The sequence below is a fragment of the Triticum dicoccoides genome, chromosome 5A (genome assembly GCF_002162155.2).
Source record: "Triticum dicoccoides isolate Atlit2015 ecotype Zavitan chromosome 5A, WEW_v2.0, whole genome shotgun sequence".
NCBI classification, from domain to species: domain Eukaryota; kingdom Viridiplantae; phylum Streptophyta; class Magnoliopsida; order Poales; family Poaceae; genus Triticum; species Triticum dicoccoides.
The window spans coordinates 665,014,407-665,024,985 of record NC_041388.1 but is presented as its reverse complement, the minus strand read 5'-3'; positions in this window follow the sequence as shown (position 1 = coordinate 665,024,985).

The following is a 10,579-nucleotide window of genomic DNA, read 5'->3' as shown; positions in this document are numbered from 1 at the left end:
CGGGGGCAGGGGAAGCGGGGGGCGGTGGCGAGATCGGGGGTGGTTGGGGATCGAGGGGAAGTGGTGGAAGAGTGGGTGTTGTTTTTTTTCGTGCACGGGTTCGGGGAGTTCGGGAACAAGTGCACCGGGCCCTATATAGGGCGTGTGTGATCCAAATAACTATTCTAATCCCAGGATTAGAATAGTGTTGTCCTATATATATATATATGTTCATTCATGACATTCAGCACCCGTACACTCTGGTACGACCAATACGCCAGGGGCTTAAGCGTACCCCATAATACGGCGTGAAAAGTTCGAACACTTTCGAAAGTGCGGCACCCCGAACTTATAGCATTATATGCATCGGCTCCGAATCATGTCTTGGGTCAATAGTTGGGTTTGCCCGGCTCCCATGTTTTGGTACCTTACGTTCCGCTATATCGGCTAAGGTAGCACTGGGAGAACTACTGCGATTGTGCCCCGGTTCAGCTGGGCTAAGCACCTCAGTAGAGAAAGCTAAAACTGACTGTCATGATAAACCGAGAGTTGGTCGCTATTCGAGAGGTCTCGAGTCCCTAAAGACTTATGCCGCTTAGGGCGAGGAGTCGGCTTTGTCCGGCTTAGGCGTGTGTAGCGCCCCGAATTCGGCCTTCCGAATACCAGGGGCTTCGCCAAAATTTAAAATTGTAGACTTCTATGGCTAAGTGAGAGTGATAAAGCATTATAGTCCGATTGCCTTGTTCGTTGTGCTAAGCACCTCCCTCGAAGGACCCAACAATGGGAAAAAGAGTGCTCAGATTTATCCCGAACACCCCAGCACTCGTGGCATGGGGGCAGAAGCCGACGATTGGCCATATCTCAGATTTGATAAACGGTCGCACAGAAGGTAATATTTTAAATTCAGACAAGCGTTGCATAGCGCATATGAACAAGTTTTCATAATACAGGATCACACGAGAAATTTCATTCAAAACATCCTTCGCACACTCTTCCGCCACAAGACGGGCACCCTTCAGGACACCCTCATAATACATTTCGGGGTGGCGATGCTCCTTGCCCTGCGGCGGCCCCTCCTTCACCAGCTTCTCGGCGTCCATCTTGGCCCAGTGCACCTTCGCACGGGCAAAAGCCCGGCGGGCACCTTCGATGCAGACGGTCCGCTTGATGACTTCCAGCCGGGGGCAGGCATCCACAAGCCGCCTCACCAGGACAAAGTAGCTGTGGGGAAGGGAGTCGCGAGGCCACATCCGGACTATAAGGCCCCTCATGGCCTGATCGGCCTCCTTGTGCAGCTCGACCAGTTGCTTCAGCTGGTCGCTCATAGGCATCGGGTGTTCGGTCCCAGTATACTGAGACCAGAACAACTTCTCCGTCGAGCTTCCCTCCTCGGCCTGGTAAAATTTCGCGGCGTCCGACACGCTGCGGGGCAAATCTGCGAATGCTCCTGGAGAGCTCCGGACTTGGGTAAGTAATAAGTAATTTACTTTCACATGCTTGCTTTGCATATTGAATGCCTTACCCTCCGCTGTCATCCTCATTGTTGGAAATATGCCCTAGAGGCAATAATAAATTAGTTATTATTATATTTCCTTATTCATGATAATCGTTTATTATCCATGCTAGAATTGTATTGATAGGAAACTCAGATACATGTGTGGATACATAGACAACACCATGTCCCTAGTAAGCCTCTAGTTGACTAGCTCGTTGATCAATAGATGATTACGGTTTCCTGACCATGGACATTGGATGTCGTTGATGACGGGATCACATCATTAGGAGAATGATGTGATGGACAAGACCCAATCCTAAGCCTAGCACAAGATCGTGTAGTTCGTATGCTAAAGCTTTTCTAATGTCAAGTATCATTTCCTTAGACCATGAGATTGTGCAACTCATGGATACCGTAGGAATGCTTTGGGTGTACCAAACGTCACAACGTAATTGGGTGGCTATAAAGGTGCACTGCGGGTATCTCCGAAAGTGTCTGTTGGGTTGGCACGAATCGAGACTGGGATTTGTCACTCCGTGTAACGGAGAGGTATCTCTGGGCCCACTCGGTAGGACATCATCATAATGTGTACAATGTGACCAAGGAGTTGATCACGGGATGATGTGTTACGGAACGAGTAAAGAGACTTGCCGGTAACGAGATTGAACGAGGTATCGGGATACCGACGATCGAATCTCGGGCAAGTATCGTACCGATAGACAAAGGGAATTGTATACGGGATTGATTAAATCCTTGACATCGTGGTTCATCTGATGAGATTATCGTGGAACATGTGGGAGCCAACATGGGTATCCAGATCCCGCTGTTGGTTATTGACCGTAGGGTCTACACACTTAAGGTTCGGTGACGCTAGGTTTGTAGAGATATTAGTATGCGGTAACCTGAAAGTTGTTCGGAGTCCCGGATGAGATGCCGGACGTCACGAGGAGTTCCAGAATGGTCCGGAGGTGAAGATTTATATATAGGAAGTCCAGTTTCGGCCATCGGGAAAGTTTCGGGGGTAATCGGTATTGTATCGGGACCACCGGAAGGGTCCCGGGGGTCCACCGGGTGGGGACACCTATCCTGGAGGGGCCCATGGGCTGAAGTGGGAGGGGAACCAGCCCTTGGTGGGCTGGTGCGCCCCCATGGGCCCCCCCTGCGCCTAGGGTTGGATACCCTAGGGGTGGGGGGCGCCCCACCTGACTTGGGGGGCAAGTCCCCCTTGGCCGCCGCCCCCCCTTGGAGATGGGATCTCCTAGGGCCGGCGCCCCCCCTAGGGGCCCTATATATAGTGGGGGGAGGGAGGGCAGCCGCACCCAGAAGTCCCTGGTGCCTCCCTCTCCCTCTGTGACACCTCTCCCTCTCGTTGGTGCTTGGCGAAGCCCTGACGAGATCTCGCTGCTTCCACCACCACGACGCCGTGCTGCTGGATCTCGATCAGCCTCTCCTCTCCCCTTGCTGGATCAAGAAGGAGGAGACGTCTCTCCGTTCCGTACGTGTGTTGAACGCGGAGGTGTCGTCCGTTCGGCGCTAGGATCATCGGTGATTTGGATCACGACGAGTACGACTCCATCAACCCCGTTCTTTTGAACGCTTCCGCTTAGCGATCTTCAAGGGTATGAAGATGCACTCCCTCTCTCTCGTTGCTAGTATCTCCTAGATTGATCTTGGTGACACGTAGGAAAATTTTGAATTATTTCTACGTTCCCCAACAGTGGCATCATGAGCTAGGTCTATGCGTATTTTCTATGCACAAGTAGAAAACAAGTTGTTGTGGGCGTCGATTTTGTCAATTTACTTGTCGTTACTAGTCTTATCTTGATTCGGCGGCATCGTGGGATGAAGCGGCCCGGACCGACCTTACACGTACTCTTACGTGAGACGGGTTCCACCGACTGACAGGCACTAGTTCCATAAGGTGGCTAGCGGGTGTCTGTCTCTCCCACTTTAGTCGGATCGGATTCGATGAAAAGGGTCCTTATGAAGGGTAAGTAGAAATTGGCATATCACGTTGTGGTTTTGGTGTAGGTAAGAAACGTTCTTGCTAAGAAACCTATAGCAGCCACGAAAAATTTGCAATAACAATTAGAGGACATCTAACTTGTTTTTGCAGCATATGCCGTGTGATGTGATATGGCCAAAAGGATGTGATTAATGATATATGTGATGTATGAGATTGATCATGTTCTTGTAATAGGAATCACGACTTGCATGTCGATGAGTATGACAACCGGCAGGGGCCATAGGAGTTGTCTTAATTTATTTATGACCTGCGTGTCAACATAAACGTCATGTAATTACTTTACTTTATTGCTAAACCGTTAGCCATAGTAGTAGAAGTAATAGATGACGAGACAACTTCATGAAGACACGATGATGGAGATCATGGTGTCATGCCGGTGACGATGATGATCATGGCGCCCCAAAGATGGAGATCAAAAGGAGCAAAATGATATTGGCCATATCATGTCACTATTTGATTACATGTGATGTTTATCATGTTTTACATCTTATTTTCTTAGAACGACAGTAGCTTAAATAAGATGATCCCTCGCAATAATTTCAAGAAAGTGTTCCCCCTAACCGTGCACCGTTGTGAAGGTTCGTTGTTTCGAAGCACCACGTGATGATCGAGTGTGATAGATTCTAACGTTCAAATACAACGGGTGTAAGCCAGATTTACACACGCAATACACTTAGGTTGACTTAACGAGCCTAGCATGTACAGACATGGCCTCGGAACACGGAAGACCGAAAGGTCGAACATGAGTTGTATAGAAGATACGATCAACATGAAGATGTTCACCGATGATGACTAGTCTGTCTCACATGATGATCGGACACGACCTAGTTGACTCAGGTCATGTATCACTTAGATGACTAGAGGGATGCCTATCTAAGTGGGAGTTCATTGAATAATTTGATTAGATGAACTTAATTATCATGAACATAGTCAAAAGGTCTTTTCAAATTATGTCGTAGCTCACGATTTGGTTCTACTATTTTAGATATGTTCGTAGAGAAAATTTAGTTGAGAGTTGACAGTAGCAATTATGCGGACTGGGTCCGTGAACTGAGGATTGTCCTCATTGCTGCATAGAAGGGTTATGTCCTTAATGCACCGCTCAGTGCGTTGAACCTCGAGCGTCGTCTGTAGATGTTGGGAAACATCTAACATACACGTTTTAATGACTATGTGATAGTTCAGTGCGTAATACTAACGGTTTAGAATTGTGGCACCAAAGACGTTTTTGAAACGTCGCATAACATATGAGATGTTCCAAAGACTGAAATTGGGATTTCAGACTAGTGCCCACGTCAAGAGGTATGAGACCTCTGACAAGTCTCTTAAGCCTGCAAACTAAGGGAGAAAAGCTCAATTGTTGAGCATGTGCTCAGATTGTCTGAGTACTACAATCGCTTGAATCAAGTGGGAGTTAATCTTCCAGATGAGATAGTGATAGTTCTCCATAGTCACTGCCACCAAGCTATTAGAGCTTAGTGATGAACTATAACATATCGGGGATATACATGATGATCCTTGAGCAATTCGCGATGTTTGACACCGTGAAAGTAGAAATCAAGTAGGATCATCAATTGTTGATGGTTAGTAAAACCACTAGTTTCAAGAAGGGCAAGGGAAAGAAGGGATACTTCATGAGACGGCAAATCAGTTGCTGCTCTAGTGAAGAAACCCAAGGTTGAACCAAGCCCGAGACTAAGTGCTTCTATAATGAGGGGAACGGTCACTGAAGCAGAACTACCCTAGATCCTTGGTAGATGAGAAGGCTGGCAAGGTCGACAGAAGTATTTTGAATATACATTATATTATTGTGTACTTTACTAGTACTCCTAGTAGCACCAGGGTAATAAATACCGGTTCGGTTGCTAAGTGTTAGTAACTCGAAATAAAAGGCTACGGAGACTGGCTAAAGGTGAGATGACGATATGTTGGAAGTGTTTCCAAGGTTGATGTGATCAAACATCGCACGCTCCCTCTACCATCGGGATTGGTGTTAAACCTAAATAATTGTTATTTGGTGTTTGCGTTGAGCATAGACATGATTGGATTATGTTTATCGCAATACGGTTATTCATTTAAGGAGAATAATGGTTACTCTGTTTAGTTGAATAATACCTTCAATGGTCTTGCACCTAAAATGAATGGTTTATTGAATCTCGATCGTAGTGATACACATGTTCATGCCAAAAGATATAAGATAGTAATGATAGTACCACATACTTGTGGCACTGCAATTTGAGTCATAAAACGCATGAAGAAGCTCCATGTTGATGGATCTTTGGACTCACTTGATTTTGAATCACTTGAGACATGTGAACCATGCCTATTGGTATATATGCATGAAGAAACTCCATACAGATGGATCGTTTGGACTCACTTGATTTTGAATCACTTGAGACATGCAAATCATACCACATGGGCAAGATGACTGAAAGCCTCGTTTTCAGTAAGATGGAACAAGAAAGCAACTTGTTGGAAGTAATACATTTTGATGTGTGCAGTCCAATGAGTACTGAGGCACGCAGTGGATATCGTTATGTTCTTACTTCACACATGATTTGAGTAGATGCTGAGTATATTTACTTGATGAAACACAAGTCTGAATTATTGAAAGGTTTAAGTAATTTCAGAGTGAAGTTGAAGATTGTCGTGACAAGATGATAAAATGTCTATGATATGATCAAAGAGATGAATATCTGAGTTACGAGTTTGGCACACAATTAAGACATTGTGGAAATTGTTTCACAACTAATACCGCCTGGACCACCATAGTGTGACGGTGTGTCCGAACATCACAACTGCACCCTATTGGATATGGTGCATACCATGATGTCTCTTATCGAATTACCACTATCGTTTATGGGTTAGGCATTAGAGAAAACCGCACTCACTTTAAATAGGGCACCACACAATTCCGTTTGAGACGACACCGTATGAACTATGGTTTAGAGAAACCTAAGCTGTCGTTTCTTAAAAGTTTGGGGCTGCGATGCTTATGTGAAAAAGTTTCAGGCTGATAAGCTCGAACCCAAAGCGGATAAATGCATCTTCATAGAATACCCAAAAATAGTTGGGTATATCTCCTATTTCAAATCCGGAAGCAAAAGTGATTGTTTCTAGAAACGGGTCCTTTCTCGAGGAAAAGTTTCTCTCAAAAGAATTGAGTGGGAGGATGGTGGAGACTTGATGAGGTTATTGGACCGTCACTTCAACTAGTGTGTAGCAGGGCACAGGAAGTCGTTCCTGTGGCACCTACACCAATTGAAGTGGAAGCTTATGATAGTGATCATGAAACTTCGGATCAAGTCACTACCAAACCTCGTAGGACGACAAGGATGCGTACTACTTCAGAGTGGTACGTAATCCTGTCTTGAAAGTCATGTTGCTAGACAACAATGAACCTACGAGCTATGGAGAAGCGATGGTGGGCCCGGATTCCGAAAATTGGCTCGAGGCCATAAAATCCGAGAGAGGATCCATGTATGAAAACAAAGTGTAGACTTTGGAAGAACTACTTGATTGGGTACATATGGATTTTAAAAGGAAGACAGACGATGATGGTAAGTGTCACCATTAAGAAAGCTCGACTTGTCGTTAAGATGTTTCCCGACAAGTTCAAGGAGTTGACTACGATGAGACTTTCTCACTCGTAGGGATGCTAAGAGTATGTTGGAATTATGTTAGCAGTTACTGCATTATTTATGAAATCTTGCAGATAGGATGTCAAAACATTGTTTCCTCGACGTTTTTCTTGAGGAAAGGTTGTATGTGATACAACCAGAAGGTTTTGTCAATCCTGAAAGATGCTGACAAGTATGCAAAGCTCCAGCAATCCTTCTAAGGACTGTAGTAAGCATCTCGGAATTGGAATGTACGCTTTGATGATATGATCAAAGATTTTGGGTTTATACAAAGTTTATGAGAAAGTTGTATTTCCAACGAAGTGAGTGGGAGCACTATAGAATTTTTGATGAGTATATGTTGTTCACATATTGTTGATCAGAAATGATGTAGAACTTCTGGAAAGCATGCAGGGTTATTTGAAAAGTGTTTTCAATGGAAAACCTGGATTAAGCTACTTGAACATTGAGCATCAAGATCTATAAGGATAGATCAAAATCGCTTAATAGTACTTTCAAACAAACACATACCATGACAAAATTTTGAAGGAGTTCAAAAATAGATGACAAAGAAGGAGTTCTTGGCCGTGTTATAAGGTATGAGTATTGAGTAAAACTCAAGACCTGACCACGGCAGAATAGAGAGAAAGGACGAAGGCCGTCCCCTATGCTTTAGACGTAGGCTCTAAAGTATGCAATGTTGTGTACCGCACCTGAAGTGTGCTAAGCCATGAGTCAGTCAAGGGGTACAAGTGTGATCTAGGAATGGATCACAGGACAACGGTCAAGGTTATCCTTAGTAACTAGTGGACTAAGGAATTTTCTCGATTATGGAGGTGGTAAAAGAGTTCGTCGTAAAGGGTTACGTCAATGCAAACTTTGACACTAATCTGGATGACTCTGAGTAGTAAACCGGATTCGCATAGTAGAACAGTTATTTGGAATAGCTCCAAGTAGCGCGTGGTAGCTGCATCTACAAGATGACATAGAGATTTGTAAAGCACACATGGATTTGAAAGGTTCAGACTCATTGACTAATAAACCTCTCTCACAAGCAAGATATGAACAAACCCCATGGGTGTTGGATTCATTGCAATCACATAGTGATGTGAACTAGATTATTGACTCTAGTGCAAGTGGGAGACTGTTGGAAATATGCCCTAGAGGCAATAATAAATTAGTTATTATTATATTTCCTTGTTCATGATAATCGTTTATTATCCATGCTAGAATTGTATCGATAGGAAACGCAGATACATGTGTGGATACATAGACAACACCATGTCCCTAGTAAGCCTCTAGTTGACTAGCTCGTTGATCAATAGATGGTTACGGTTTCCTGACCATGGACATTGGATGTCGTTGATGACAGGATCACGTCATTAGGAGAATGATGTGATGGACAAGACCCAATCCTAAGCCTAGCACAAGATCGTGTAGTTCGTATGCTAAAGCTTTTCTAATGTCAAGTATCATTTCCTTAGACCATGAGATTGTGCAACTCCCGGATACCGTAGGAATGCTTTGGGTGTACCAAACGTCACAACGTAACTGGGTGGCTATAAAGGTGCACTGCGGGTATCTCCGAAAGTGTCTGTTGGGTTGGCACGAATTGAGACTGGGATTTGTCACTCCGTGTAACGGAGAGGTATCTCTGGGCCCACTCGGTAGGACATCATCATAATGTGCACAATGTGACCAAGGAGTTGATCACGGGATGATGTGTTACGGAACGAGTAAAGAGACTTGCCGGTAACGAGATTGAACGAGGTATCGGGATACCGACGATCGAATCTCGGGCAAGTATCGTACCGATAGACAAAGGGAATTGTATACGGGATTGATTAAATCCTCGACATCGTGGTTCATCCGATGATATCATTGTGGAACATGTGGGAGCCAACATGGGTATCCAGATCCCGTTGTTGGTTATTGACCGAAGAGTCGTCTCGGTCATGTCTGCGTGTCTCCCGAACCCGTAGGGTCTACACACTTAAGGTTCGGTGACGCTAGGGTTGTAGAGATATTAGTATGCGGTAAGCCGAAAGTTGTTCGGAGTCCCGGATGAGATCCGACGTCACGAGGAGTTCCGGAATGGTCCGGAGGTGAAGATTTATATATAGGAAGTCCAGTTTCGGCCATCGGGAAAGTTTCGGGGGTAATCGGTATTGTACTGGCACCACCGAAAGGGTCCCGGGGGTCCATCGGGTGGGGCCACCTATCCCGGAGGGCCCCATGGGCTGAAGTGGGAGGGGAACCAGCCCCTGGTGGGTTGGTGCACCCCCCATGGGCCTCCCCATGTGCCTAGGGTTGGAAACCCTAGGGGTGGAGGGCGCCCCACCTGACTTGGGGGGCAAGTCCCCCTTGCCCCCCCCCCCTTGGAGATGGGATCTCCTAGGGCCGGCTCCCCCCCTAGGGGCCCTATATATAATGGGGGGGAGGGAGGGCAGCCGCACCCAAAAGTCCCTGGCGCCCCCTCTCCCTCCGTGACACCTCTCCTCTCGTTGGTGCTTGGCGAAGCCCTGCCGAGATCCCGCTGCTTCCACCACCACGCCGCCGTGCTGCTGGATCTCCATCAACCTCTCCTCTCCCCTTGCTGGATCAAGAAGGAGGAGACGTCTCTCTGTTCCGTACGTGTGTTGAACACGGAGGTGCCGTCCGTTCGGCGCTAGGATCATCGGTCATTTGGATCACGACGAGTACGACTCCATCAACCCCGTTCTCTTGAACGCTTCCGCTTAGAGATCTTCAAGGGTATGAAGATGCACTCCATCTATCTCGTTGCTAGTATCTCCTAGATTGATCTTGGTGACACGTAGGAAAATTTTGAATTATTGCTACGTTCCCCAACACTCATCGCCTCAATTTCCTGGAGGGCCTTTTGGGCTTCGGCCTTGGCATGCTTTGTGCTCTCGAGGGCCGCGGCAAGCTCGAACTCTCGCGTCTTCGAGTCAAGCTCCAAAGCCTCGTGCTTCTTCACGAGAGTCTGGAGCTCTTGCTGCACCTCGCCCACCCGTGCCTCTTGTTTCTCCCACTCGGTGCACTCCTTGGCCGCTTTGTTTTCGGCCTCGGACAACGCTTGCTTCAGGGTCGCCACTTCGGTCGTGGCCCCTGGCACATCCATGATGATCCTATCATTTTGCAACCGCATCTTTATATATATATATATATGTATATGGATAAGGCATTACTTACCTTTGTTCTCCTCGAGCTGCCTCTTGGCAAGGCCGAGCTCTCCCTCGGACCGCTCGAGGTTCTGCTTCAGTGCGGCGACCTCTCCAGTCAGTGCGGCAGAGGTCAGCAGCGAAGCCTGCATACGCATACAGACATACTTATATTAGACTCCTGCAGATATTATTTGATCCTCTATTCGGCTTTTCTTTGTGAACACCAAACAGAGCATCAGGGGCTACTGTCTATGCGGTAATATTTTTCCTATATTTTAAATACTTACCTCTA